We start from the raw sequence: 6,000 nt of genomic DNA on the forward strand, positions 1-6,000 counted from the left end.
TCAAGAAATTGAAAATATATCAAACAAATGACCTAAGAATTCATCTCAAGGAACTAGAAAAGCAAGAACAAATCAGACCCAAAATTAGGAGGAGAAAGAAATAATAAAAATTAGAGAAGATGGAGCCGATGCGTAGCGGGTAAAGCCACCACCTGCAGTGCCTGCATCCCATATGGACTCCGGCTTGAGACCCGGCTGCTCCACTTCTGATCCAGCTCTCTGCTATGGCCTGGGAAAGCAGAAGATGGCCCAAGTCCTCAGGCCTCTGCACCCGTGTGGGAGACCTGGAAGAAGCTCCTGGCTCCTGGCTTCAGATCAGTGCAGCTCGACCGTTGCAGCCAGTTGGGAAGTGAATCAACAGATGAAAGACTCTCTCTCTCTCTCTCTCTTTCTCTCTCTCTCCTCTCTCTGTGGAACTCTGAATTTCAAATAAATAGATAAATCTTAAAAAAATTAGAGAAGAAATAAGCAAATTTGAAACCCAAAATCTACAAAAGGATCAGTGAAGATGCATTTTTTCAAAACAGTAAACAAAATTGTTAAATCATTGGCCCAAAGGGCCAATAAATTGGAAGATCTAGAAGGAATGGTAGATTTCAACACACACAATTTACCAAAATTGAGTCATGAAGACACAGAAAACCTAAAGAGATAAATAACCAAGATGAAGGGGAAATTAGAAATAAAGATCTTCTATAGTCAATGTAGAAGACAACATGAAATTTCCTCAGAAATCTGAAAACAGTTCTACCCTAAGATCCAGCCATCGCACTCCTGGGAATTTAACTAAAGGGAATGAAATCAGCATGTGAAAGATTTAACTGTACCTCTATGTTTATTGCAGTTCAATTCACAATAGCAAAGATATGGAATCTACTTAGATGTCCACCTACAAATGACTGAATAAAGACAATGTAATATACACCCCCCCACACACACACATTATGGAATACTCAGTTGTAAAAAAGAATGAAATCACATCTTTTGCAATAAAATGGATGCACCTAGAAACCTTTATACTTAGTGAAATGAGCTAGTCTCAAAAAGGCAAATATAATATGTTTTACCTTATCTGTGGTAAGATTACAAACATGTAATGTATATGAATGATGTTTTGAGACTTTACTATTGTTTACAGGTCTTGTCTACACTGTTGAGGAACAGTGCTTTCTTCTTACTTTTTCTTAAATTCGAGAACAGGGTAAGTTAAACTAAGTCTTTATTATTCAGCACACAAGAAAATATTGGCTTTTAATTTAGTGTGTACTCCTAATGTAACTAGGATACAAAAGGGGCAAGTGCTAGACATAGAGAGAAGTAAAGTGGAAACAATTGTGCTCTCCCCAACACATTACATTCTCTTTGGAAGCAAAAAGAGTAAAAATGGTGTGAATGATGGAAGTAAAAATCACACTGCCAACATTTATAAGTGTTTCAAAGTCACTGATAATAATACTTGACAGATATTTGAATGATTTATTGGAACAGGTTAAGGATAATGAGAGAACCAGACAGAAAAAAAGCAGACAGAATAGAGAAAATAAGCATAGTTTAGAAGGAGAGGTTGAATAAAGAAACTGATTTTGCTGGAGGGGTCATTTATTGTTACAAAGCATGAAGGCATTTAAAACGCATCATAAATGTAATTGTTAGGGAACCAGAGACAAAGAATTGAGCTAGAGATATAATCAAATTTCCTTTAAGAAAAAAAAAATACAAGAAACAACTAAACTAACAAATAAGCCTTCAACATGCAGTCACTGGATTAGATTGCAGAGGTATGACTGTGGAAAGGGTGAGGATTAAGGAAGTGGTTGTATAAGTTCAGGCTGCACAATGGAGAGCCAGACAACAATGTTCACAGACATAATTATTCATGCCCTTACACTAATAAAGTTATTCCATATTATGTTGTATGGAAAATGGTTAATCTAAAAAAATACACTTAAAATATCTCCCAAAACAAAAGGAAGTCCAGTCTGTCAATGAGCAAACTGCATTGGCATGTTAATTGCAGCAATATTTGCAATAGCCAAGAAGTAGAAACAGTCATATTTGTCGATGAAGTGATAAATGGATAAGTAAAATAGCTCATATATAAATAATAGAATACTACTCATATATAAAAAGAATGAAACCTTGAGACTTACCACTACATGAATGGATCTGGAAGTCATTATGGTAGGTGAAATCAACTAGGCACAGAAAGACAAGTACTGCATGTGCATAATCTAACATACTCATATTCATAATCTAACAAAGTTTATCTCATAGAATTTGAGAATAGAGGCTGGAGAGAGTGGGAGAGATGGGAAAAGATTGATAAACAAGAACAAAATAAAAGACAGATGTGAAAAGTTCTGGTGTTTCACTGAGTAGCAGGGCAAACACAGACAACAATAATGTACTACACATTTTTCTAAAAGAAAAGCAAAAATAAGAAAGGATTTTTAATGTTGTCACCATAAGGAAATAATGAATATTTCATAATATAGATATGTTTATCATGATTATAACATTACTAATGTACAAAATATCACAATACATCCCATAAATATGCATAATATTTATATGTCTGTTATAAATAAGAAAAAATTCTGACACATCACTAATAAGAATTATACTGAGTATTGTTATTATCGCTGCTTTTGTGGTTATTACTAGTACTCTTAATTAACTAAAATATACAAGACTTTTGGACATAAAATAATTCAAAAGAAAAATTTTTTCCAACATAATGAAATTACATTCTCAGGCCGGCGCCGCGGTTCACTAGGCTAATCCTCCGCCTAGCGGCGCCGGCACACCGGGTTCTAGTCCCGGTCGGGGCGCCGGATTCTGTCCCGGTTGCCCCTCTTCCAGGCCAGCTCTCTGCTGTGGCCAGGGAGTGCAGTGGAGGATGGCCCAGGTGCTTGGGCCCTGCACCCCATGGGAGACCAGGAAAAAGCACCTGGCTCCTGGCTCCTGCCATCGGATCAGCGCGGTGCGCCGGCCGCAGCGCACCGGCCGCGGCTGCCATTGGAGGGTGAACCAACGGCAAAGGAAGACCTTTCTCTCTCTCTCTCTCTCTCACTGTCCACTCTGCCTGTCAAAAAATAAAAATAAAAAAAAAAAAAAAGAAATTACATTCTCAAGCAAAATCATAGAGAACAGAAATAACATAGTTCATTTAAATGTAAATGTATAGTTTTGGCAATCAGATGAACAACACGAAGGCTAAAGTTTGATTGTAGGCACTGAGGCTCTTCACCGGTACTCTAGCGTCACAGGAAAACTCTTCCTCAAAGCAGCATAAATGTGTGGCCCCAAAAATAATGGTGCTCGAATCCAGTGCTTACACACTTTGACCGCTGCCTTATGTCTATCCTTGTTGAGATCCAAGAAGCTTACTTGGAGCTTAATAGGAATGGCTTACATTCTAAGACAGATGTCTTCTGTTTTATATGTTAGATTCTTCAATACAAAGGCTGAGGCAATTTTAGTGAAAGCTTATACAACGTGTCTCTACCCTCACAGATTTCCTGCTTTGCATAAAAGGAAAGTGACAGTGTTTGTAGAAGAGGGAAAAAGGGGAGGACAAGGCAAATCAGTAGCACTGTCATGATAATTATCAATAATACCTGTTATTTGGTTCCACAAGCGAGATTTAATACAAGTAAAAGATTGTGAACCTTGTCTTCATTTATGTTAAACATATCTTCCTTGTCCCAAGGAATCTGCTTTTCCATTGCTTATCAAATGCCCAGATGATCTCTGAAGCTTGTGATTATAGAGTGAACTAATTGAATAAATAGTAGTTTAGTCAATGAACTTCTAAGTAGAATGGCATATTGTTAATGGACAAGTAATGTATACATATTTATATATGTAATATATATAATACAAACTTTCTTTTTGTATTCTTTAATATTCTTAAGTGTTGTTAAAATTCAACAATAACTGCAAATTTAGAGTGGAACCTTGCAGAGGCTGCATCTTCTTGCCTCTTCTATCTGGGTCACTCCAGTGCTCTCTACTGCTGAATCTCATCATTCATTTAGATGACAAGGAACAAATGCTTGTAGGGTATAGATTTGATATCACAAAACTATTGTGAGACATATAGAGATAGATCCAAAAATGCTTGCAAAAACCAGAGTTGGTACATTCAGGAGCCCAGAACTTAAAATAGTCTCCCATTTGAGAAGCACTGACCAAGTTATTAAGTCATTATCTGCTCCCTCCCATGAAGTACAAAGCAGGAAGTTGGATAAGAAGTAGAGTAGTTGGGACTCAAACCTGGCATTCAAATATGGTATGTGAATGTCCAAGCGGTGACTTTATGGCTGTACCACACACACACCACTGTCTTAATTTTTAAAGTACTTCACTGCACACTTTAGAGTGACAAAATCTTAGTTCCTTGTGTTAATGACTATGTTTCATTTAGATCCCTACAGAAAGGCATATTTTCAAAGGTTTCTACAAGTATCTATTCATGAATAATCTCAACTGTGAGTAAGTGGTGGACATCCTATCTTGATTCCACACAAGACTATGTTCATTCTATTTTTTTGGGATGAGTACATGAATGTTTTCAGAATATAACTGGGAGAGGACTAAGTTATTTGGTGAATCTACTGCACTGAACAGAAGTCTAAATTTTGTCTATTGATGTGGTTGATTTCTTTTTAACAATGGTCTGTCAATTTTATTTTACTATAATCTGAGTTGTCTAATTTAAATATTTTGCATCCATTACATTTATCTCTGACCTTGCTTGAGATCAGATTTACAAAATGCTTTATATGCATTTGAAAACAATGTATATACACTCACATTTGAGAACCCTTCAAAAGCTTCATGAAAAAATGAAATTAAAAATAAATAGTATATATTTTGTTTTTCAGTGTCTACTCCATCAAGTTCATGAGCTATCATAAATGAAGACAAATCATGTATTCCATCCAAATAAACTGATATTCCTGGCCATGTTTCCTCTCCCGTTCCAACTCTTCCCAATATGTTTCAGGATCATTAGCCCACTTAAAATTTGCTGTGAAGCTTCTCTCTGTGCAGCTGACTTGGTTGCAATAGTGTTGGTAATTAATGAGTAAAAACCTTACTCAACATTAATTTTTCAGTCACAATTTGTGCTTTGAATCAACGAAGACATCTGTAGCACTGTATGTTGATTCTTCCGTAAAACATTGATCCATCTCAATTTTTTGCTCAGAGAAACTGAGATGGAATTTCTGCCACCTTCATTTTCCACATTGTCTTGTCCCTTATAAAAATTAATTATCCACTTGTAGATTTCTAGTTTATCTGGGTCATTTTCCCAATATACTTTTCATAAAACATAAATACTTTCACCCTTCTTCCACCCAAGCTTCAGTACTGATTTGATTTTTATTCTTGCTTCAATTTTAGCAGATATTGTGTTGTTCAGATACAAGTCTTTTTCAACTTTATGTTTCTTAGTGCATCAAATTAGATCCTAAACAGACAAGATGTAACGAGTTAGTGTGAGCGTATTTGGAAGCAAAAAATGAAATCAATGATTTCAACATAAATGCATTTTTGAGGACTCTGTGTGTATATAAGCTAAAAAAAATCATTCGAAAGCTAAGTAGCAGACTAGATCATGAAAATGAAGCAGTGAACTCTAACACAAATTACTGGAAATAATACAGTCTGAGGATTAAGAAGAATGAAGAAAGAAAAAGAATGGATACAGCTTAAGGAACTTAAGCAATGGTACCAGACTTGCGGAGTAGTGGGTTAAGCTGCTAAGCTGCTGCTTGCAATGCTGGCATTCCATATTGTAGTGCCAGTTTGAGTCTGAGGTGCTTCATGTCTGATCCAGATCCATGTTAATGCAACAACAAAGCAGAAGATGGCCCAAGTACTTGGGCCACTGCCACCCATGAGGGAGATCAGGATGATGTTCTTGGCTTCTAGCTTTGACCTAGCACAGTCAATGCTGTTGCAGCTATCTGAAGAGTGAACTAGCAAATA

The sequence above is a fragment of the Oryctolagus cuniculus genome, chromosome 8 (assembly GCF_964237555.1).
Source record: "Oryctolagus cuniculus chromosome 8, mOryCun1.1, whole genome shotgun sequence".
Classification (NCBI taxonomy): Eukaryota; Metazoa; Chordata; class Mammalia; order Lagomorpha; family Leporidae; genus Oryctolagus; species Oryctolagus cuniculus.